General features: G+C 41.5%; 1 long non-coding RNA gene across 4 annotated transcripts in view; it reads left to right on the top strand.

Annotated features, from left to right (window-relative positions):
* The window catches only part of LOC135412367 (uncharacterized), a 94,965-nt gene that overhangs the window by 23,997 nt on the left and 44,810 nt on the right, over positions 1–26,158 (top strand). For 3 of the 4 annotated variants that reach the window (XR_010429614.1, XR_010429615.1, XR_010429612.1), the window contains exon 2: positions 25,268–25,372. This is a non-coding gene — a long non-coding RNA (uncharacterized LOC135412367). Of the gene's footprint in view, positions 1–5,939; positions 6,395–25,267; positions 25,373–26,158 lie in introns of those variants that run through there. The other variant, XR_010429613.1, reaches the window with a different exon arrangement.

Genomic DNA, 26,158 nt, shown 5'->3' on the forward strand with positions numbered 1-26,158 from the left:
TGTGTGTGTGTGTGTGTGTGTGTGTGTATGTCCTGTACTAGGTAGTAACAGTTACCAGCTGGTAGTAGCTGGAGTGGTGAACTTCTAGTGTAATGATGTAGTGACATCCATGGCCACAAGAAGAAAGGAAAAAAACCCCTGGGATACGTGTCCAGAGTTGCAGAGCCCTATCAGAAAAACCTGCTACAGCCTTGTGGTGCTGCAGGGACACTAAGGAGAAAGCTGGAATAGTGGACATGGTGTGCTTGGAGCAGTTACACTGGAAAAGGTTGAAAGAAAAAGGTGTGAAAAAATGCCCCAGCAAACCTACTTCCAGAACCAAGTCTATGTGGATGCAGCGCATCAAGGTGGACTTCTTTCTCCTGTTCTCATGAAGTCCTTCATAATTAAAGACAAATCCTTGTCAGAGAGGACTAATTTATTTGATTTAACTAAAACCAGAGCAGAACTGTTAAATACACTAACACTCCTCTGAACTGCTGGGCTCCATGTGCAAACAAACCCAAATGCAAGAAACACATGCCAGGAACAAATCCACCTCAGGAGGGGATCCAAGTTGGGCCAGTGCTCTACTCCTCTTTCTGCTCTCATCTCTGCTCCCCAGAAACAAAATTCAGAGCTGATGCCTAGAGCTGCAGCACATGACCCCCAAGTGAAGGCACTGCCTTGCTTCTGTGCCTGACCTTCTGTGCAAGCTTGAGGGAAATACTGCTGAAGGAGTACTGGGGAGAGCTGCCAGGAGCTTCTGCCAGATGGCTTCAGAAGACAGAGATTCTCAGTCATGTCTTTCCTTAGATGCACTGCTTACATGCACACCTTTCCTGACACTCTGTATATGCACATCTTCCCTTGTTCATTTGCCTCTCCATTGGGAAAGGACTGCAAGACACCCATAATTACCTCAGTTTCTGCTGCCTGCTTGTGAGTCAAGCATCCTGTTTACTTAATTTGCTATCATCCCATTCTCCCTCTTATCCAAGAAGTGGAGGAAGGTGATAGAGAGATGGGAAAATCGGGAGAGAGGAACACTGCCAGATAAACAAGGCAGTGGAAACACAGTCCAAGGGGGGATGGGCAATGCTTGGATGAGTTCTACCTCTTTTCCCCGCTTGGTTCATGTATGAATTTTTTGGCCTTATTTTTAAGCTGTAGTATCTTCAGCAACTTCTAGAGTTTCCAAAAGAAACAGAAGACTATCAATCTGACAATTCTACAGAGGCAGGATCCTATGGAGGCTGAAGGATGTGCTCTTAACTTCTCTGTGCGATGCAAGCACTTGTCTGGGCCAATCTCCCCCTCCAGATGCTCTGCCTACCATGGCATGGATGGGGAAAGTTTGACAGTAGCACCCCAGAGCCATGGAATGCTGTTAGTAGCGCTGTGCTTTTCATTGCTAGGAAATTTCCATTTTCTTCAACTGGTCTGATGAATTTGGTGTAGCCTATCAATGGTAAGACAAGTGTCACCCCTGAGCTTACTGAGCTGTGCTCTCTTCTAGTGAAACCAGTGAGTCCTCTCTAACTTGTGCCTTCCCTAAGTATTATATTCCTGGTGCTAGGTGTCTTCCACAAATACTTGCAAAATGGTCATGGAAATAATTTTAAGCTATCTCTTGCTCTGACAGATGAATTGCCAAGTGTGAAATGCCTCTCCACTTGCGGTGTTTATTAAGATCCTTCTGGAAATGCTATGCATCTTCCAATGGGCTTTAGGTTGGCAGCTGATAGATGAACATAAATGTGAACTCCTGCTTGCAGAACTAAAGATAAACAGAAGGAGACAATAAAGTACATCTCAGTCCCACAAATGAAGTGATGTCCTTAAGAATTCTTTTCTTCTTTCTTCAATTTCATGGAATGTGTTTAATTACTTTCCATTATAAATGAAACTTAAATTAGACAAATGTGATCAGAAATCTTCCCTTCATTGCACAGCTGTATTAGCTTTATGATGTCACAAATGTCAGAATGAAACAGTTATATTCTTCTCTTTATTGGCTAAAATTTGTCCGTGGTTGTAAATTCATGGAACTCAATTAGACTACAACAGATAGCAATCTGATCCTCTTTGTTTAGTTTTGAGGTGAAAAGATTTACTAATGGCTCTAATTCCCTTATTTCCGGAGTTAGTTAACAAATTCAACTAAATGATATTCTGCCTTCAGCATCATGAGAGCTATTACCAAAAGTGGAGGTAAAGAAGGGTCAAAACCTACACAGAAGATTTTCCTCTCTGTATTAGATATTCGCGGCATAATCTGAGAATGCAGCATGAAAAAAATACTCAGCTTTTGTCTGGCCTTCATCTGACCTAAATTCTCTCTTAGGCTGGGTCTCTCTGTATGCTTCATCCAATTTCATATTCTGTAGGTCAGGCCATTCAATCCATTGTTTTAAGATTTACGACCCACCTCATGCCTCACATGTATAGCATAAGCAGTGAGATTTGGCTGATTTTTACCTGCAAAGTGTGGCTTTACTCTGACAGCCTTTTACATTCATTCATGGCTTCAGTTGGATGAGTTTCCTGGGTGGTCAGTGGGTGATATGGTTGTCCAGAGCTTCAAACTGAGCTGCATAGGCTCCAGGGAAGAGTTTCACAGCAGTGGGAAGCAGAACAGGCTGCAAGCACTGGTTACGAACATATCGTTAATTAATAAGCTTATATGCAGCAAAGGAGTCAAAGCATTCCACCAAAACCTTTGGAATGAAAAGTATTACAGAAATGTAAGATGTTACTGCAATTGACTAAATTAATCTGGCTCACTACGTGTGGGAAGGCATTGTTTAGAATGACAATGCAGGTTTGTTTAATCTGGAAAAGTCATGCCTGTTCTGGAGCTTTTATGGGGATTCTGGGGAGGTGATGAGTGAAGCTGACTCTAGTAATTTGTGGTTTCCTTCTCCAAATGAAATGGACTCAAGATATATGATTATATCAGTGTAAGTCTGCAGTATCACAACTGAATATGTTACAATAGTCTATACTACTGTAAAACTGCTGAAGTTTCAATGAATTCCATGGATTTATTCCAGATTTACTGTCACTAGGAAAAGAATCTGTCCTAATTGTTATTCACTAACCGTTATAGTCAAAAGTCCTCTTTGTCCATGGGAATCTGCATTTATAGGTACAGCTGTACTACAAAGCTAGCTATACAAACATTGACACTTCATCACCGGAGTAAATGTGAAAGATGAGCATTATTAAGCCAGAGTGCTCCAGAACACTGGTTCTGGAAGATGTCACTATAATATACTGCATCCCTTGGCCAATTATGTCTCTTTTGACCTAGATCTCATGCATCCAGAAAAACACTTCTTTGGAGTTCAGCTTGGATCTGCTTTTCCCCGCAGCCAGTCTTTAATTGAGCAAAGTTTCCTGAGCTCATTTCAATGAATATTGAGTGGATATGTCAGCAAGTTTGTTTCTGAGCCCTCAGAGATCTCATTTGCTCTGGCATCTGTAGTCTCCATCAATTTTACTGCGTCTAGTCTGGAACATATTCGTACCCATCCTTTCACCTGTTTGTACATAAATGGAGGGCAATGGCTGAAGAATGAACAAAATTCCAGGAGAAACACTTCATATTCTCTTTATCTGTTTCCTATTTTCATGTCCCCTATTTAATCATGATTCATCTCTTTCTCTGGAAGGAGCTTGGAAAAAGACTGAGTTAAAACTGAGCTAGAACCTCAGAAAATTGGCCATCACTAAATGCTTTGTTTGTTCCTGTACATATAACACTGCTGAATAGATAGTGCTGACACCAAGGAAAAATAAGCAAGAAACTGACACAGAGAGGTTGGAGCAATGTGGCCAGCAGTGACTTCCAACACTGTTATGGAGTCCAGATCAATCCCAGAAAAGCATCTCCTTTATTAGTTTCTAGGTATATGCCATTTTCTGTTATTTGTGTTACTGATGATTATTATCCTTAAGTTCTTTTCAGGCAAAAATGAAGGGGAAAAAGGAGAATAATAGAATAGGAAGACAGAATTGGCCTCAGTGAAACATAAGCTGTCTCTTTAAGCAGCTTCAAACCTATGCCTAGAATAGCTGGCCTTTCCAGGCTTTTCTCCCAGGCTTCACATTTTCTACACTTCCTCATGCCCATACGTCCAAGGGAAGTGTTTCACATAAGAAAGGAGTTTCTCAAAATGGACAAGGAAGCCCCAGGAGGTTTTTTAATTCAAACACCCAAAAGTGTAACTGTGCCCTAAAGGAATGAGACAAACTTTGGAAGTTTCTGAACACAGTCTCTTTCTCACCAGGTGCCCTGGACTGGGAGGGACTCTTTCTTCCATGTACCTTTTTTCCATCTATCTGAAGAAGAAACCTACAGGAGACATCACCTGCCTGCAAACCCCTCAGATCATTAACTAGGTGGATCTGTGCATTTTCATCCTGTAATAGCTTGCCGCTTTGTCGTTTCTTTACTCCATGCTCATAGGTGATGTCAAAAATGTCATCCCTTATGAAAGCTAGAAGGAAAGGACAATGTCAGTGTGTGATATGTAGGGACTGTGACAGGGAGAGAGACCATAGATATAGGTCTGGTGTCACTAATAATACATGAGGGAGGTCTCTGGAGAGAAAGGCAGAACTTAAAGGATTCTGGACAAGTAGAATTCAGTCCTCATTTGGGGGTTAATTATACCATTTGGCCCAATATATCCTGATGTTTCACCTTCTTTCATATATTAGACCATTTCAAACATTTAACCTTGAAATGACAGAGCTGCTGTGGCTGTTCTTGCATGGCCCTGCCTAATAAATTTAGACTTGGGTGGGTCAGCTTGAAGTATCTGGCTCCAAGTCTTGCAGGGATGCTGGTTTTATTGCCAGAGGAACTTCTCCAGCTAAGGTACAGACTGAAGAAAATCAGTAGTGACTCTGATAGTATAAATTTTAAGCTATTCTGGTTCTTGATTCAATATTACCTTAAACTCTCATTCTCTCAGCCACCGATGCCTTCATCGGGAGTGCCAATTCTGAGCACTGCACCTGAGATATGTAGCACCCTACATTTCATGTAACAATTAGACATTTGGGGGTAGTGTCACTGTGGAAGAGAAATTCTAGTATGACCCCTGCCAGCCAGATCCACTTCCTATGCATCACATGGGGACAGCTGCTGGAGAGAACACAAAGATAATAGAACAGTGTCTTTTTTTTCTCCTTCTCTTGAGAGGATACTCCAAGAACCCAAGCAATTCAGTCATAGTCCAAGTGCTGTACAGATATTGGTAACTAATTTGTATTCTATGCTACTCTGATAAAGCAAACAAGTAATTTTGTTTATACAATGAAGGCTCTTTCTCTACCTGGATATATTAAATTAAAGTTTGGGCCAAGATCATTCAATGTTCTTTAAATTAGAGTGAAAATATGGATGTCACATTTGTGATTGAATTGGTACATGAAATTTTGTGATTGTGTTTATGTCAGTGGGATTATATTAAAGTACTGCATTTATTTTTTACACTACATCAGGTGTCACAAAGAGTGGAACTCTGGCACACAGTTGTCAAGAGTCAGCCAGATTGTTTTGGGTTTTGCTGCGATAGCAGTGGGACTCCTGCAGGACAGCCAGCACGATCCATGTCATCCTGGTACACCCTTGAGCAAGCTGATACTGAACAGTCCTGCTCCACTTGAGTGTTGGTGCTTTCCTGGTTATCACTTTTTGCCTCTCCAGTACTCTTGCCTCCCACCAGTATTTCTAGTTCACTGTGCACACCCCTAGCAGGGCTCAGCCCTGAACTAAAGCTCGTTCTTGAGAGCTTCCTGGCATTTTTCCTGGAATTCTACAGGAGACTGGGAGTGAAAAACGCCTATTTCATAGAGCTGAAAAGGCAGAGGGCAGTGTTCAGCCTTTCTCTTGCTACACCAAATTCGGCTCCACCAGGCACAACTTTGCTTAAGGTCTTTCATTTTATTCAGTGAGAACCAAGCTTCAGCAATTGTATCCTGTTGAAATCAATGTCAGGGATTCAAAGGCAGCTGAGCATTGGCATTTGGCATCTGAGCAGGAACTCCCCTATTTACATGGGTAAGGCACTGGGCAGCATCCAGCTTAGAGCTCTGCTTGCTGCACAACAAAGAAACATGGGTTTGTTTAGCTTTCAGTAGCCTTGGAGCAAGACGCTTATCACCAGATGCAGCTCCCGTTACATAGCACTAGCCTTGGAGAAGGCTCTCAACAAATCATAGGGTTCTTGTTTGCGAGGCCTCTACTGGCTTTATATCTCTGTGCTGTGCTGAGAGATACTGCATGGGAGGAATAACAACTGCTCTGATGGCATTTGCTGGGATCCCCTTGACGGTTGAGCAGGCAAGCTGGTGCTCCCAGTGGGCTGGCCTGTGTTTCTTTGAGTAAATCTACGGGAAGGTAAGGGCTGAGAGCAATAAAAGAGGAGGGTGGGGTTTTTTTATTTTGTACGTGGGATGGGCCACGAGTACAAAGCACAGGTTTTGCTATTTGTTGTAGCCTCACCTTTGGGGTCACAGTGTCATTCCTTGTATCTTCACATGGCTCCTATATCAGTTAGGAAGTCACTCCCTCAATCCCCACTTGTAGGTGAAAACGGCAAAGATTAAATTTCACACGCCCTGTGTTCAGCCTGACGGCTGCCTCCTCTGGGGCAGAGCGACTGTCACACACTGATACTGCTCAGTGAAAGCCCTTTATGGCTCTGATCCTTGCAGTACCCCAGGCTTGCTTGCTTCAAGTTTAATTTGATTGTGTCAGCACCAGACACAGATGAGCTTTTAAAGTCAGTCTTTGTCAGAGAGGGCTCTGACACAAGGAGCTCACCCCACCGCCACTTCTCTGCTAAATCCATCTAAACCACATTTGCTCACAGTGTGCTTTGAAACAAAACCATTGTAACCACATATTTATTCCTTTTTACATCTCCATGGCTTTGCTTCTTAGGAACTCAGCATGTTTTGTTTGAATTATAAGATGTTTTTAATACTCTGTTTGTATTGTGTTCTGAAGCATTTCTATTGTTGTTCTGCAGCGCCCCAAGTGTTCTGGCTGCAAATTGCTGTAAGTACAACTGGATTATTACTTTGCTTAGGTAAACACCAGAAAATAGCTTTAGAATCATAGAATCATTCAGATTGGAAAAGATCTTTGCGATTATTGAGTACCTAACTGCCACATCTACATGACTTTTAAATACTTTTATGGATGGTTACTCCAGTGCATCCCTGGAGAGCCTGTTCCAGGGCTTGACAGCCCTTCCAGTGAAGAATTTTTTTTCATATCCAACCTAAACCTCCCCTGGTGCAACTTGAGGCCATTTGCTCTCATCCTTGTTACCTGGGAAAAGGGACCAATCCCCATCTTGATACAATCTCCCTTCAGGTAGTTGCAGAGAGTGATAAGGTCTCCTTGAGCCTCCTCTTCTCCAGGCTAAACAACCTTAGCTCCTTCAGCTGCTTCTTATAAGACTTGTACTCCAGACCCTTTCCTAGCTTCCGTGCCCTTTGGACACAATCCAGTGCCTTCAGTGTCTTTCATGTGGTGAGGGTCCCAAAACTGAGCACAGTGCTTAAGGTGGGGCATCACCAATACTGAGTTATTGACAAATGCATTGGAGTAAGCCCTGACTGTACGTACAAGAACCCATGCCAAAGTTCACATAAATAATCAGCAGGTAAATACACATTCATACATATACAACAAAATCGTATTCATGAACTTGAACGTCCAGTAGATGTCAAGGAATCCTGCTGAAAAGATCACCTCAGATTTCGCTGCCTTCGAGGATCTGAGGTTAAGTTTGAATGCAAATCTGAGCTCATTCATTGCATCTCCTGATTTCTATAACAGCTTTTCTTTTTTTTTTTTTTTGATTACTTTTGTGCAGCTGCCTCAAACCATGAAAATATTTCTCATTTCTGGCTTGCATAGCCTGTACCCACAACAGGAAAATCCTGTTAAGCCAAGTGAGTTTTCTGTCCTTGTGAGAGAAAGTCTGGGGAGAAATGTTCATTAGCTTGTGGCAGCAATTATTCAGAAAGCGAACCAAGTCATGTTGTGAGGCACCTTGGGCACTCTCTCATTTACTTTCTTCCTTCTGAATATCTATCCCTGTGAGGCAGGAACAGCAAACAGCAGCTAAGTCATAGTGGGCCATGCATGTAGATGCACAAGGAAAGACACCAAAAGCGTGTTCCTTCCAGGCCAGAAGAACAAGCAGACTTGCTGAAGAAAATGCAAGACTCCTTTACTATACTGGTGGTTGCTCATGCAATTAAAATGATGCTGGAGCAGAAAAAAACCGGTGCCTGAAGCCTTTACCTTTCCACAAGCAGATGCTGGCAGAAGCTTTTTAGTTCGGTGGGGAAGTGGAAGAGGAGGGAAGAAAGCCAGATTTTAATTCAACTTAATTTCTTTGCTCCTGGCCCGTGGCTTTTGAGATGGATTTTTTTTCAGGTACACATTATTTGGCTTATTTTCTCTGAAATCCTTGAGCTGTTTCTCTCTCCAATTTGGCTAGGAATAAAGCAAGGAGTTGAGGTGATCAGTAGGAAAAGGAGCGTAGTTTATTTTAGGTTGCTAGGCCTTGCTCTTTGTTTTTATTTTGCCTTGTCTTGATTATTTTTATATATGGCTGTGCCTGCAGAAATTCAATAGGAATTAAAGATACCTTCCAAGGAGCTCAGCATTGTCCTTTACTGAATTTTCTGGGACCCTGATGTGCAGGAAAGGAGAAAATCCTGTTTTATAGTCTTGTTCCAAAGGCTGGATGATGGACAACAAATATGAAGATTACATTACTGTGTCTTGACTAAGAGTCTCTTGTTTACCAAATTATTGAAGAATTTTTAGTATCTTAATGGCTATATGTAGAAAATAAAGTTGTATTATTACCATCTCCTCAAGAGACCCAGATCACTCCCATCTTTTGGGGCTTTTTTCTAAGCACCTTCAGCATCCTCTTCATTCCCTCACATCTGCTATATTTTGTGTCCTGTCTTAGTTGGTACAATTGTTCTCCATTTGCAGGACCCAGCTCTGCTCAGGCTTGGAAGTGCAAGTCTAGCACCTTCCTTTCTTTTTGTAAACCCAGCTCCACAGCGGATTTCCCTGGATTTTCCCATCTGGCAGACCTCTGATCTCATCTGGGACACTTCATCCCACATTAGAGAATTTTCTTCAGTCCCTCATTAAACAGTGTGTCCTACTAGCCTAACTGGTTAGTCATGGAGTTTGTGCCTTAATGCTCTTTTTATGGCCATGTTTCAGTCACACTTGGCCACACAGTGAGATCTCCCAGTGCTCTATTGCTCTGCAACACTCCACCTAGGGAGATAGAAAGGGATAAGGACTGGCCCTCAGGGACAGCTCTTGTCCAGTTTTTGGTTGCTGAAATGGCTTCAACTTTGGATGTCAGCAGTGGTAGAGGTTAAGTTAATCATCATCCCAAATTTTTCACCATAGCAACAACAGTCCAAATCCAATCAAAATTATAGTTTTCTTTTATAATTTATTTTCTTTGCACATTTTTAGCTCTGGTTATCCTCACTACAAGTCTCTGTGGAGTCACGTCTCTCTTTGCCTTTTAACAATGCTAAGTCCATGTCTACAAGCACCCCTCTCCAAACATCCCTTTGTAGCTCAACACCTGTGGGCTGGAGCTGAGGGTTCATCAGCAAATAGATAGTAGAGCTAAAAATTACCTCAAGGAAGATCTGAACTAAATCTTTCAAAGCTCTGAGATCACAGTGCTTTAATTAGCTAACAGACAGCTAAGCACTCTGGGCCCTTGAAACAACACCCTGCAACCAGGTGCTCTTATGGGCTGAGAGTCTTACTGTAGCAGAAACTTGGAAGATTTTCATCTATTATCTCTCTTGCAAACTTTGCCATTGCTTTTGAATGTAATGTAGCAACAGTACAGCATAAAATAAAATAAAAAAAAGAAAAGAAAAGATAAAAAAACCCCCTCTCAGACTCCAGAGAAGAATAGCTCCTGCCATTTCCCTTTTGTATCCACTGCTGAGGTATTTGAAAAGAGCAGGAGATAAGTAACCTCATGACTACTACAGATTAACAGGCTCTGAGGTACCAAACACGATTGCTGCTGCTGGGAGTATAATGGCTATTGAAATTCACATTTATACAGACATTTCCATGGTGGCACTGCAAAAAGCAGGATGTATAGAAGGCTACAGACCGTAAATGCTGAGGCCATGCAAAATAAGACAAGGAGCAAAATCCCTGTCACTGGGAAGCAGCAGAACACTGACCAGTTCCTACTGTGTAGGAGACCCTCTGCAACTTCAGATTACAGATCTTTCTCAGAGACAAAGGATACACTCAAGTTTGGAAAATTACTGCCAAAGGCTTTCTACAGGGGAGGGAACATGGGGCCCTGACCTGCAACGCTGAGTGACGAACTGCCATGAAGTGTTGGCTGTCCTGACAGGCTGTCCAAGGCAGATCACAGGCACTGAGGGACTTCTACCAGGTGATCCACGGAAGCTGTGGAGGGCAAAAGTACAACAGAGTTCTTGGGTTCTCTTGCAGCCTTTATTTTTGCTTATGGTGTGTTTGGCAGAGCTCATTGAACAGGGATGGGGCTTCACGGAGGAGGTGCTATGGCTTCTCACATTACAGAGGCATGTTGTGTGGTTGTCCTTGACACATGGGTTACAATGTGCCTTGTCATCTTTTTCTGAGGTGTGTATCAGAAAGTGCAAGCAGGGTTTGCTGCTGTTTAAAGCAAGAATGATTTTTGCTTTCCTTGCTTTAGCACTGGAATATGAGAGTCTCAAAATCAGCTCCACTGGGGTTGCACCAGGACAGTGACACTGATAATTCTAATCCATGATCTGTGATGCAAACTGTGAAGCATTCTGCACATGAGTGAATTCAGCTTTCCCAATCTCCTCAGTTATAAGTCAGTAGTATTGCTCCCATGCTATGGCTGGGGAAATGGATGTACTGAGAAGAAAAGTGCTTTTTCCAGTGGCACCTAGAATACCAAGGACAGACTTGGGAAAACAACATAGATATCCTTTCTCCAAGTCTCCAGGTCTAATGCATACACATGTAATTTGTCAGTAAAGACACAAGTCAGTTCTTTTTGCCTTTCCTCATACTGTACAATGTCTATACCCACAGCCTCTGAACACCTTCCAAGCATTTGCAGTGTTATCCTTCCAGCGTGCCTGTAAAAGAAATACTAGAGTGCCTCCTTTTACACATAAGGAATAGCAATTCAGGGGTTTAAGGCATGTTTCATGCTTTTGGTTTGAAGAAATCGGAGATTATGTAGAAAGTTGAACTGGTAATAAGTAACGGTTGCATAAGTTCCGGAAGAAAGCACTGTAATAACCTGTGATTTGATATTTAGTTGTAAAAATCTTAATACCTCCTCTGTCAAGAGAGTGGGGGTAAGCTCTCAACCAAACTTTCATGTATGCAACGCTCTGGGGAGCACAATTTGCACATAGTTGTTAGATCTCACTTATATCCACACATTTCTCTCCAGCTGCTCCTGTTACTGAGTAGAAAGTTGGAATGTTGATTTTCATCTCTCATGTATTTTTGATTAACTGATCCCCAAGAAAAAGAGTGATTAAAAAACACATCAGCAGGTTCCAAAGGATATGTCCCAGACAGATCTGTTCTTCTTCCTCCCTCCCATCCTGCAGCTTTCCCTCCTCTAAGTATAGGGAGATTTCAGAACAATGGTGAGCGATTCCAACTTATGTGATGGTTTGTGTTAAATCCATCCCATCAGAAAAATGAGTAGTCTACACTGCACGGGGTGCTCGGTGCTCTAATAGTAAGGGGTGTAAGTCATGACTGAGCAGCATTGGCAGAGTTGTGTGGTGGTGGCACTGGAATACTAATGTGACCTGGAGCTCAGAAGTGAAGAAGCTGGCAGATTTTGGTGTGTGACAGATTTTGATACGCAATACCTTTGTCAAAGAGGTTTGTCCAAACTCCGTTGGAGCCATCAACACTGACAGCAACATCATTGTGTCAGAGGAGACAGAGTTTCTAAAATTCAGTATCAAACAATTAAAGACTAAAAATAACTCCACAGCTGTGTCAATTCCTCTCTCTAAGTAAATGTTTACTTTCTTTGTATCTATTTTAGTGGCACTGGTCAAGTCAGCAGAACTGAATGAGTTACTGCTTTAGCCCCCTGGGTCACACAAGGCACATGGACATGATGCAAGAAGCACATAACTTATTTTTACTGGAGGGCAAATGTGGAAATCTACAGGTCTACAAATGGAAGAAGCCAGTCTCATAACAGTTAAGGCCAACAGGCTGTATTATTAAGGTCAGATCTAGTGTGCCATGTTGAAGGTAATTATTCCACTGCTTATAATTTCAGTACATTTGAATCTGAATATAAAATGAGGCAATTTTCTTCCTGAGGATAAGAGAAATGTGTGCCTTTGCAGAACATGAGACACAATCACTCTCAGACTGGCCAGCTTTATTTCTTCCTGATGAGGCTCTAACTCCCCAGGGAATAAGCTGAAAACGGCATTTTCAAAGGAGAGGGCAAGATACAAAGAAGAAAGTTTTTCTTCTGCTCTCAGGAGTGTTTTGCTTGGATGGTGGCCTGTTGCTAAGTGGCCCTATGGGAATGATTCTCAAAAGGATCATAGTTCTGTGGTCTGGGGATTTCATTCCCTTTAGACTTCTTTCATCTCTTCATTCAAATCCTACCACTGAGATTGACCCTGTAAGCTATTAGTTGCCCTCAGCTACCATTCTTCCTATTTTAAATGCAAGGCTGATAGGAACATTAAAAAAACAAGGCTCTTCAGACCTGGCAAATTTTGTCATTAGGTAAGTGCAAAATAGTCTTTTTTTTTTTCCTCTTTGCTTTGTGGAGTGAATGGGATTGGATTCTTTGTTGCCTTGCAGTTTACACTGAAATGTATGCTTGTGCCAAACGCCTACAACATGCTGCCAAATCCAAAGAGTAGCATTTTGTATGTTCTTTGTTCAGGCATGAATGCCTTGTGCAAGGTGCAAAGCAAGACTATCTTAGATGTTACAATAGTCCCAATCATAGAATGTTACTAGCAAATGCTAAAACATGGTAGCACATTTCCTTGGTTCTTCTGTCTCTTGTCTGAAGACAGGATTGCTGAGACTGAGCACAATCCTCACCCTTCAAAATTGTCATGAATTTAGAAAGCTACTAGATATAAAATTGCCTTGATTGCTTGCAACTTGCAAACAAAATTTAATTTTTCAGCGTCTGAGCCCATATAGGAATTATAACATTGCCAGTTTACACCCTCAATAATTTTCAGGTGTCCTAGGATCACCTATAACTGCAGCACAGAATGGACAACAAAGGATTCGGTATGCACTCACAATTAAAAGATTTGTTACCTCTGATCCATTACATACTTCAAATGGAATGAAAGATCTTTTATTATACAGAGAATCCTGCGCATTTTTTTCCCCCAAATGGTATATAGTCCTGTAAAGCATTCTGGGTGATGGCAGTGCTGTCAGGAGTGCACTCTCCCTTAAGGATTACTCTCAAAGCGAGTGCTCTCTGTTATAGCAGTGTAGGGGCTGAGGCTCAGGTTATTAAGAAGACAGATGTTCTTGGGGGATGAGAGGAGGTAACAGTTGTGGAAAAACCCTGAAGGGAGAGTATTTCCTGCTTCTGCAAGTGAGGTTATCTTCCTCTGATGTCCCTAGAAGGGCATGGATACACTGTCTGCCAGTCTAAATCTGTAGGTCTTGACTGCCCAGCTTCTTGAGTTGTATGGTGTTGTGGGCTATTATCCTTAGAAAATGAGTGTGATCTATGTGTCCACAACATTTAGGAAGAAAGACCTTATCTGTGAAAAGACATGGCTGATGCTTAAGAGTCTCTAGTCATTTTTTCAGATGAATCATGGCCATCTGTGGTTACCCCAGACAGTGCTGGACGTAACTGTTAGGGAGGTTGCACTCTGGTGTTTCTGATTCTCCTTTCAGCTCCTAACAGCAGAGACAGAGAGACACCTGTTCTGTAGGAAGGGGAAATAAAGGGACTTATGCTCCTTCTTGAAAAACAGAGGCTTTATAATTGAGTTTGTCCAAACAAGAGCAAAGCCTGAATTTGACATCTGTTTCTTAGGTTTATGGCCTGAAAGGGCCCTCATCTTTACCTCTAAGCTCCTGTATTAACTTCAGGGCCACTTCTTCATCTGATCCACTGTGGAGACAGGTTCTAACTTGGCACTGAGAAATGGAGAGGCTGAAGTGAGATGGCTTAAAATATGATCTCAGGGTATAGAGAAACTCCCTCAGCAAAAATTGCTGGACTGGGATCCTGTGATTTCTGTAAGCACGTGGTGTTGAATTAATCCTAAACACACGAATAAGTATGGGATTCACTGAGAGCATCAATATCTACCACAGGAGCCTGCAGTGCTTGGCTTGGTTTGTAGACTCCCAGGAGATCAGTTGGCATTTAATTCTGATCACTGCAGAAAAGTGAGGCTGAGCTGCAACAGTGACTGACTTAGCTGATGTGTGTGAAAATGTTATTAAAATGGGAAAATGTCTCTCCTAATGGATTTTGCGTTGCCATTTAAAAATCTCATGTAAAGGATGCACATAGGATTTGGAGTGGGGGGAACCATCAGAGATAATAATAAACTATTAATACGAACTAGTCAAGCTTCACTTAGAGGGATTAAGACTCAGTCATGTCTCATTTAGAAGTGTAGTATTAAGCCGTCCTTCAAATATGACAAGGTTTGTGTTATCCCTGAGTTGTTTCCAAATGAGGAGGGAAATCTCAATTAATTTGAACTATTGCCTGTTGTCAGTCCTTCCTCCATGGATTTGGGAGTCCAGCCTGATGCCATAACCTACAGCAGCAACAATGGACGTAGGTTTAACATTGCCAAGGAAGTAATAAGTACCAAAAAGTGGTGCTGAGCGTAGGAAGAGTTGTCTGAGGAAGGGGTACTAAGAGGAGTGGGGAACATGCTGCCCCATTGTCTGGGAGTCATAAATGTTGCCATAGAAAAGGAATTTGAAACAGTAGATTATTTTACCCACAGGAAAACAGCTACCTCTGTGCAGAGCAGCTATCAAATTGTCTGTATTTCAAAATTCTGGCTTCTACCCCTTCTCTGGTGATTCTGTCCCTTAACTTGGTGGATTCTACTATTACAAGCTCCTTTTTTTCAAGATACCTCACATCAGGTATCCATCTGAGCAGCTGAATCAGGGAACTCACCTGTAATGTATTTGAAATGTATGGTATGTGTGAGCCCTCACTATGTTGCACCTGGATTCTCTGATTTAGCTTAGCATCATACAGACATGCTGTTCTATTTATGTACCATTTACATTGTTCTTTTTCAACTCTGCTGTATATAATCTTCAAATATGTACAGAAAGTTACTTTGTCCTCCTTAGATGTCACTTAACAAAATTCAGCAGCAGCAGCAGCTGCGGCCACGTGGTGCAATATCTGCATTGTTGTCACTAATCCAAATGTTGTGGCTTTTAGAGATTTGCTGCATTAGCAGGATGGGATCTGACCATCCTTCTCTTGTACAAAGAAATTTACCATCTAAACTCAAGATACTTCCACTCATTAACAATATGGTAAAATCAAACATTTAAGGGATTCATTTAATCAACTTGCCATCAACATTTGTGATTTCAAATGATTTTGCTGGGATTGTGCTTGCTTAGGATGTCTCTTCAACTTGTGCAAAACATCTATCTGAAATGTCTCTCATGTTAAGAGATGTAGGCTCAAACTGCTTCTTTCTCCACAAATGTATCCTTAGTTTTGATTTCTTTAGTCCTTTGCTGTGATGTTTGCAATGATGTTTGCAGTGATGTTTGTCCCTTATTTTGGGACTTTGTTGTCATTGTCTCCACCATGTTTTTCTGAGGGGAGTTGGAGGCCAGAGTTCCCGTAAGCACATGTGCACACAAAAATTTTGAAAAAAGAAAAAAATTTCATCCCTTACATTTTACTGTGAATTTTAGCTGGTGTGTGACTTTTTTTTAATACATTGAATTTTGTAATAGAATCTGCCTTTGAAAACCAGTGTTAGCAATTAATAAGGCACAGCATCTAGAGATCGAGAAGCATATTCATTCATCTAGAAATCTATACAAACCCAGCACAGTTTCTGATACAGAATTTTTCCAAAAACCAGCTTGTGAATGAATTGTAGATCACTTGAATTAATTAACAGGTTTTCAGAGACAATTTCCAATGGTGAATTAATGTAAAAAAAAAATCTCAAATCATTGAACAGACACTTCATAAGGAATAAATAGACTATAAGCTTAACTTCATTCAAGAAGTTATTTATATTAAAAAACTTGCTCAACTCCACCGAGATTGAGCAGTTCATCCTTTTGATTCTAGCCCCATGCACTCATGCACACACACACACTCTCACTCTCTCTCTGTTTGGACAATTTAACTCTTGCAACATCTTGTTATTAGCCATAATCATTAGTGCCACAGTCATTTTGCTGTTCCAGTTCCTCCTCTCTCATCTTTCCTGGCTCTGCTTATGCACTACAGTGATTCCTCTGTGTCTTGTAGAATTAATTTTAAACATGGAGACTTACGTGCTTCAGTCTTTAGATGGCACCAAAACTGAATGCACTAATTAGGGAAGCTTTATGATTTCTATTATTTTCCAGTCACAGATAGGCCTGCTTTTTAGAGCGTGTAAATGCTGTGATTTGGAAAGGCTTTCTATGAGTTCTACATATGCTCTCTGTAGTGCTAGGTCTTATGTTGATTGAAGGGCACCATCTAAACAGAAGCAATTGCACCAGCAGCTTTGAAGTGCACACTATGTTGGCAAAAATCATACTGAATTGAACTGCAAGAATTTGACTAAACAATATAATCAAACTCTTGAAATACACAACTAAGTGGCAAGGTTGTCTGATGTTGGTAGTGGTCCTTTCAATTCCTTCCTGTTCAAGTATATGAAGCAATCAAATATTTTCCTTTCATCTCAGGGCATTATTATCTTTAAGGAGTTTGTGTATGTACCAACTTCAATTTGTCTAGGTGGTATTGACTGAAAGAAAGCAATGCATGAAATTGAATTTCTAAAGAACCAGTGCAAAATGATAAGAAATTAAAATAGATGGAGACATTAAGTGCTCCCCAAGGGCAATAACACTGGTACTTAATGGTCAGAGATGTGCAAGAGACAAATCTAGAAGCTATTTACTATATAAATCCTTACAGACAGACTTCTGGTAACTGGAGCTGTGGTGGAGGAAGGTCTGAAATTGTTGCTTTCTTTCAGCCCTAATGCTGGGGTGATCATCATCCTCCCCAGCTGATCCCTTCTGGCCCTCAACTTACCCCATATCCCAATGCCTCTTGCTAAACTGCTTGCTGCTTTAAGAGCAGCTGTTAAAGCACTGTCAGAAGACTAGAGTCCTGGAAAGCTGAATGACCCTAAGAAAAATTATTCAGGTTCATTTTTCTTGAATTTAAATTGAATTACATACATTAACTCTTATTTATTTACTTACATTGCACCTCCAAGAAGAGCACTTCTGTGGCTAATGAGCAAGTGACCCAGAAGATTTGCATTATACAAGTGTGAACTTTAATGCTAAATACTAAAATCTCAGGCTTGGTTGGTTCTAGACTTACTCAAGCAAAGAAAAACTCCAGTGTGTGCCAGCATGTTTTACTGTCTATTCACTCTGTATGGACCAATTAATGGTTTCAGCTAGCTCAAAAGAATGAATCACTTCTTTTTTTTTTTTTTTTAAATATTCTAAGTACACATTTAGTAACAACCAACAAGTAGAGGAGAGGCAACCCAACCAGTCTGCTTAGTATTGGCCTGAGCCAATAGCTAAAATTTGATTTAATTAGAGAAGCAGCAAGTTTTTCATTATCTTAGGTGTTACTAATTTGACAAATAAACCATGTGTATTGCAGCTTCTTAGAAACATCTCAGCTTTCCCTGAGCATTCAAAGGTCTGCTCCAACCTATGCCCCTCTCTTTTCCTTCCATGAGAAAGATCTGAGGAACTGCTATCGTCACAAGAGCCAGCAAATAGTGGCAAGGTTTGTGAAGTGAGGGACTCAGCCAGGACTCACAGGGAACCTAACCTCTGTTAACTGCACTAAACTAGCAGGTGACTAGTTTGAAGGGTTCTGTCCCTCTCCTTTGCCTGACTGCTCACATAAGCATTGCCACTCACAGTGAGATCTCTTTCAGCGGTGGCTCAGCACTTAGGGCATAATTTTAATGCATCAGCTTCGGCACTGGAGCTAACATAACCTGGTTTGTTTTTCCTCTGACCTGGATTGCTCACTGCCGCTCGTTTTGGAATGTGTGCCCTCTGCTGACTGCCTCCTTGACTGTACTATGGACCTGGATCACTGGATAAGATCCTGAAAAAGATTTTGGAACAGAAGGAAGGAAATTTGCTGTGGCCATGTTATCTGGCAAAGCAAGCATGTGTAACACTGTAAGACTAATAAAAACATAGGTAGCATAATGAGGGATAAGGGAATCCTTAAACCCCCCTGGTTTTGAAGTGCGGTGTGGCTAGCCCTCTGATGAGGGGTGCTCTGGGAAGTGCTTGGGCTCCGAACAGCAGCTCTTTGAGGCTAATTTTTACAGTCCTTATTTTATCCTCTTTGCTCACGAAATGACTGTACAGGCTAAGTTATGCTTCCCTAGGAGCTAGCATCCTTGATGTGTTTTCAGTTTAACAAAAGCTTGAAACACCAATTTACCAGCTCTTCTTGTGGGCCTTAACATTTTCTTGTGTAGATGCTGAGCCCCAGGCAAATACTGGCCATATTCAGCCCCAATTTCCATGTTTTGCCTTGAAAGGATACCTAAGATAAGATACCAGACATAAACCTCTTTATTTGGTTGCTGTATTAGCCTACAAGCTGTGCAGTCAAGCAAGGGAACAAGTCTCCAGAGCAGCTGTGGCGTCACCATCTCAAAAATTTTCAAAACTTCTGGACAAGGTCCTCAGTAACCTGACCTGCTTTTGAAGCTGACTTTGAGCTTATTCTTGATGTTTTTGTGCTTAGTTTTACATGGACTCCTAAAATCCCTTCCAACCTGAATTATTTTAGGTCTCAGAACTCCTTTGTGTTGTTTAGATTTGTTATCTCCTTTCACTTCTTTGCTGTCTGGTCTCCCTTAAAAAACGTACTCCCTTAAATATAATCTCCTCTGTGTTGGAAAAAAAAAAAGAGAGGATCCGCAGAAAAACACAGATGACCCAAGTGGAAATTTTAGTGGTACCATTACATCAGAGGAGGGCTTTAATTAGTAGGCCTGAAGTAAAGATAATCAATTCTGCCTGTATCTGTTACAGACACATGAGAGGGATGCTAAACAGATGGAGGCCATCATTTGTTAAAGTGAAAGGTGTCTTCTCTAACCTTGCAAAGATCTCTATTACAACACTTTGATTCCCTTGTTGAGCAGCTCAGCAGGGCAATAACTGTGAGGGGAAGGAAGAAAGAAAAGAAAGATTCAAAGTAGAACTTGGGGAAGTCAAAAACTATCATACCTAAAATATGGTTTTTAACTTTTACCTTGCTGGCGGGTTCTTTCTCAGAAACTGCACCAATTTACCTTGGCCTGTAAAGAGCAACTTCATTCCTTGTGAATTTAGCCAGGAAAAAAGGCACTGTGCCTTTGCTCTCTTGCTGAAAGTTTGGACACAGGAAGAAGGAGGCAGGGCTCCAGATATACTTCCCATTGGAAAGACGATTCCTTTCCAGTGATGCAATATGGTCACAGGGGCTGCACAATGTGACTCTGTATCTGTGTTGCCTCAGAGAAAGCTTCCATTACAGAGATGAAAGTGCTGTGGAGTAGGGCTTCACCTGTTGTCACTGTCACCAGCCTCTCTGGAATAGCCTGTCCTCTTTTCAACAGACATAACAAGGAGACTTTGGTGGGGCCAAGCACTCCCATGTTCACAGATGCTCATTGCAGGGGGTAAAAGCCTGAAAGATGTGCAGGAATTCCCACATCTGGTTTAGGAAATAAAAATTGGGACCATTAGGGACAAAAGTAATTAGGGACAAAATGGTGTAAGGTTGGAATCCTACCATCTTGTATTATGAGGTATTTATGATCCTGTGTTTTCTAAGTATGCCTTGCTGTTGGATCTCTTGGAGAGTGGGAAAAGTCTCAAAGACACAAAAGAAAATAGCAATGTGATAAGAAGAAAACAAAGGAGAAAGGCAACAACTATAAGAAAGAAGGGATCCAATTTTGTAAGTGTCTAAGGGACTTAAGAGATCAAATCTCTGGTAAATTTAATTAAGTGCCTCACTTGAGGCACTTCTGATAATTTACACAATTTACCAGGAAAAAACCAAATTATAAAAAGCTTGGCACCAGTTATGCTGGAGGCAAAACAAACCTTACTCATTAGGTCTCTCACTACTCTGTATATCCTAAGTTGGGTGGTGGATCCCCAGGGAATTTCCCCTTGAACACATCCTTTCTTAGCAGTCAGAAAGCAACTAATGTGTGAGAGTGCCTAGAAGGAGTCACTGTTTTTGAGTGACAGCATGTAAACTGTACAGTCTCCTGTAGAAAGGCTGTCTGTTGGTATTTCAGTTCTCTGATAGGGATTCTGTTTCCCCTGTAGTCTGGCCTCTCCTTGTCTGTTTGTTTTGTTATCGTTTGTATGGAGATCATCAGATCCAAGTACATTTGACATATGGAGATAAGTCAGGAAAGGAAACAACATATGGCAGACAATTCATATCCATCAAGATCTGTCATAAACCCATTTTTAGCAATAGAAGAAGAAGAGCAGAAAAAGACAGCAGGTTTGAATTTAAAATAAGCATGCTGCTCTAACAAACAGGAGGGCCTAGGGCTTGCTTTGCTAAATGAGACCACTGGTTCTCCAAAGCCAGCACCTGCTGCTGCTTCAACAGCGGGTTAAAATCCTCTGCAGTGCATTGGCCAATTCCTTATTGACCATCATGACTGATTAATGACTAATCTCAAAGCCTTGAATGAAGACACCTGCACTGGCTGTCTAGCCTGTTGAATTACTGCCTTGGGATACTCCTGGTCTAATCCAGCTGTTCAGCCTACATTTATGGGGAAGAGGGAGAAGGGGAACATCATACTGTACAGGTGCTAATGGGTGAGTGGGCCCAGAGACCCCAGTGTGCAAAACATGGCTCTGTCCTCAGGGTCTTTTCTGCCCTGTAGCAACACCACATAATTGATAGGATAGATGAAACAGTCCATGTCCATACTAGGAGGGCACTAGTATTGTCTGTTGGAAAGATGGGCAGGACTGAATTCAGGCTGAATTCAAATCATCTACAAAGGTGCTCTGGATATGTAGTCCTGGGTCTCAGGAATATGCTAGGCTTCAGGCTATTCCTGGGACTGGCTGCCTCAGGCAAGGTGTAGCTGTATACCAGAAACATGGTATTTGATTTCTTTAATAAAAAAAAAAAAGCTTTTCCTTCATTTTGCCTGAATTGAACTTTTGACTGGAGAGGAGTATTTTGAAGGGTTGTATCTGCTCTAGACATGGCTGTATTTGGATTATTTGGATATACTTGGAAGTTTTAAAGGAATGAGGGTGCTTTCCAAGAGAGAAAAATACTGTGTGTGTCACTAATCTATGTAACTTAGTTAGTAACCAATTGAATTTTTTCTGTAAAATTTAGTGGCCATTTTTCTCTATGGGAAACCTGGCCTTTTACCAAAGAAAGTGGCCTTTTATGTCTACATGGTTTCCTTTTTATAACCCTGTAGAAGAGTCTTGCAAGATAGAAATGTTGTTTTGAGGATAAGCAAAGCTCTGCAAGGGAGTGTTTACATTGCCCAATCTAACAGAGGTCTCACAGGCTCAGGCCCTCCTGTGCCAAGAGGAAGGAGCAGCCTCAGGCTCCTTCTCTTGAATCCAAAAGCTGAAAAACAGAGGAGAAATAGCCACTGTGCAGATATACACTTTGAAGGAGGATCTTCTCCCAGTCTTTTTTCCTCATATTCTTTTACTTAAGTTCCAGTAGGGCCAACCTCCTGTCTCTTCTACCAATTATCTTCTCATCTGTTATTTTCTCTGCTCCAGGAGCAGAGTAGTTGAGCTGTAATGGTGGAGTTTGCTGGTACTACATTTCTGGAAGTAAGCTTGGCCAAGTGTGTCTCCCACTTCCTGCCTGGGTGAGCAGGAAGGATAAAGCCTTTGTCTGGTCTAAAGGACATCGAAGCCCAGCCCTGCCCGGAGCATCACCACAGTGTCACAATAAGGAGGTGTTGTTGAGCATAGCAATCCTTTACAGTTGCCAGCTCAGAGGGTTTAAAATGCAAAATGGCATTTCAGTGTTTAAGAATAGCAAGTAATTTGATGGCTGTAATAGAAAAGCTTCCAATAGAAAAGCAATGTGTTCCAGAGCTGCATAACGCTGCTGATAAAATTGCCTTTGGATTCCTTGTCTAATATTCCAGCCTTTCTCTCGCTCAGCAAAACACAATAGCTTGCACTAAGCCTCCCTGGGAGGGCAGCTAACAGCACATTTACTAGACACTTCAAACATTTGATCATATTTCTCCTGAGTATATTTAATATCTGTTAATGTCAGCAGCCCCAGCCTGATCAAAATACCTGCATTGCTGGGAAAAAAATGTTTAATATAAAAGATGACACGGGTAAGCAATCACTTACTGATGTCTTTGGAAATGGATAGGTGACTATCTAGGCTCCCTCTACTCCACTTCTGCCTCCCCGTCCCCCAGCCTGATCTGTTACCACCCTGCTGCTGTGTGCTCCTCTGAATGCATTAGAATGGTTATTCTGAGTATACAGGAGATGCCAGGAATAGTTTCAGGTTTCCTGCCTCATCAAACCAAATTCAATCTGTAAAAAATTAATACACCCAGAAGGAACAGTTAAAAGCATCTCCAATCAATTACTGTTAAAATGGGGGCTAGAAGGCTGATTTGTTAAATGAAACCCAATCCAGCTCAGAGCTCAAGAGGATACTGAGACAGCAGTACAGCAACGAGTCAAGCTGTGGTGCTTCAGAGGAGGATAGCGAAGAAGGTATGGGTTGAAGCAACGAATGTATCACTCTCAGCTGCACACTGCTTCAGGCTTGGGGACCCTCAAAATCACACCCTCTTTTGGGCAGGCCAAGAAAGTGTCAGCAGAACAGTCTTCTTCCCAGACTTCCCACAAGGCAGGAGGCAGCACAGGTGGCCATTTGCAATGGCCATTTGCATCTTCTGTCCTTTCTTCCAGCGCAACTGGAGTGAGAATAAAGGATGCAGCCAGCAGCCTTGAGAGATCTGCACACTTACAACAGCCCCATGTCTACTGCACTGCTCATTCCAGCAGTTCAGAAGACAAGTTGGTACATCATCCACATGAATTTGCCTTTAAAAATCGTAAGTCAAAAATAGATAGATGAAAGTTGTTTGCTTTTTTTTTCTTGATATCTGAACATTGTTGACATTCAGTGTTATTTGTGATGGAAGCTGAGACTCTCATATCATCTCTTGACTTTAGGGCCTGGAGCTTCAAGCTGCAGTTTTAAAGGTTGAATAAGTTTCAAGAACTGCCAACAAAGAGCCTTGTGGTGTAATTAAACAGAAATTTCAGTAATTTACACACAGTGGGTTCAATCGGTAACTCTTGACTGTCTCTTGTCTGGTGTGCAGTCTTCATAAAACTGAATTCTACTTTTTTTCCCTCAAGTGCTGTCTGCTTGTTTCCAAGCTGTAGAAAATTTCCAAATCATGTCTGAAGTTACATTTGAATGAAACCTTTTCAAGAATATTTTCTTGCTACTTGGTGCCTTAAAAATAAATAAATAAACATACAAACAATTAGGTACACAACCAGCTGAAGCCCATTGTCACTACTTTGCCTCTGATTAATGTAGGTCACACTTTTCTTCCTTCCAGCTATTAAGTATTTAAATCCATTTATACTTTAATCCAGTGTCTTTTTCCTGGTCCTTTGTTGCTGTGTTACATCCTCACAGTCAGAGAGCACTGAACTAAGTGGTAGAAAAATGGGAAGAGGGAGTTAAGGCAGTAATCCGTCTTTGAAATAAAAAATTGGCCTGAGGTGAGTGCTTGAATCTAAAGAGCTTACTGAAGGCAGAAGGGGAAAAATAATATGGCAGGAGAAACTGAGGCAATACGACCTGAGTCAAGACTAGTACTTATCTAGATGGGGTACTTGAATTCAATCCTCATGAGAAAGGGTTAATTAAACTGCATTTCCTTGAGTGTTGACTGAGTCAGGACTAGGAGTGAGAGATTTTTGGAAGGCTATGATAGGATTTTTAGGGTTGTTAGGTAAGAGAGTAGTTCAGCTGGTGCTGGAGCTATGCTGCTTGGTGGGCTGCTGTGTTCAGTGAGGGCTTCATGCAGCCATGAGGAGGAATCAGAGAGGCCCAGAGCTGCTGAGATGGGAAGGGTTCATATTGTGCTCCTCACCTTTCCCTATATCCCTTCAGGCAGAGGAGCACTGCACCTGAGAAATATGTTCACTTTGCTCACAAATCTTTGCCTGTGAGATTCAGAGTGTGTTCTGGGCTTGATCTGTTCCAAAAACTGTATTTCCCTTGGAGCTGGGAAGGAAATTTTTTAGACAGCAGCAACAACTGTGCTCACAGTGAGGAAACGTGTCTGCCTATTAGCTATCTATCGCTTTTTCTATACTCTTCTCTATCTTAAACAGTAGCAGCAACCTCCCTTTTGGTTAAATTAGAGGAAACAGGCTGGAGAGAGCTCAAGTAAAGCCAGCTGAGATATTCTTGTGTTCAGTAAAACAAGTTTACACAGAAATACAATTATTGGTCTCCTCTGTCAATAACTGGACATGCTGACTCCATAATGCCCTAGTTCACACCTCTAGTTCTTTGATGCTTGAAAGTCAAACCAATTTCCTAATGAAATATTGAAAATAAAGTACCTATTTTATGGAGACTTTTTGGACTCCATGCATTCTGTGTCGCAACAGGTATAAACTGGGTTTTGCTGAAAAGAGAGCATTGTTATTTCATTTTTCCAGGTCTGAGCAAGAGGAATGATGTTTCTGCAGTCAGATATAGGAGACTGCATTGTGCCCTACACTAAGATACAGTAACACATAGTGTGGTGCAGCTTTAATTTCAATTCAAAATAAATATTTCCATAACCTACAAAATTCCCCTAATACACTTATCTGGGAGAACACAAAGATTAAAGAAATCCTGCTAATTCCTTTATCTTTCAGATACAGGGCTGAAAACAAAGACATCCAAACCTTGAGCCATTTAGAAGAGGAAGAAGCCAAAACCTGTGCCAGAGGTTTGACTGCTGGGTTTACTCATGGCTTCAGGTAAGCTTCTTTCCCTGGGTTGTTTAGCATTTCAGAGGCCCTCTGTGTTCCTCAAGGAGAGCTGTGGATTACAGACATAAAACCTTGAATAGCTTACAGCCAAGGCAGAGCAGGGGAAGTACAAACAAGCTAATCCAGGGTGCCTTCCTATCCAGCCGCCTGCCTCTGACCCTGGCCAGCACTCCATGCTTCAGAGGAAGATGTAAGAACCTCACAGCAGGTAGATGCAGGATAATCAATCCTTTCAACCTTTTTCTCAAGCCCCATTAGATCTCATCCTGATCCTGAAATAGTTAGAGGTTGGATTAAGTCTTGAAGAATGGCATTTAATACACTCTAAAAATTGTTGTTATCATTAACTCCCATGACTCTGGAAACTAATGTTATCCTTAGACAAATACATTTTCATTTTGAATCACCCTGTGTCCTTGGTCTACTATAGCAATGAGTAATAGGCTTAAACACCTGTTTGCAAGAAGAATTTAATATTTCTTTCTATCTGTGGTGATTTTGCTGTGATTTTTTTCACTGCCTATCTTTTTTCCTGATATTATGAAGTTAGGAGTAGGGATAAAGTGGGTATGCTCTAAAGATTACACATTCCTTCCTCACATTATTGTACAAAAGGTCTCAGGGGATGAATTCTTTCAACAGCTTAAGCATTAGTTTGGCAGCCTGCTTCCAGCCCCATTAAAAAATACAGATACCCTAAACACAAGCCCTAATCCATACCTTAGTCCAAATTGCTGACCTTGGCTAACTTTTGTTTCAGCTTTCCCAGGCATG

This window comes from Pseudopipra pipra, chromosome 3 (assembly GCF_036250125.1).
Source record: "Pseudopipra pipra isolate bDixPip1 chromosome 3, bDixPip1.hap1, whole genome shotgun sequence".
NCBI lineage: Eukaryota > Metazoa > Chordata > Aves > Passeriformes > Pipridae > Pseudopipra > Pseudopipra pipra.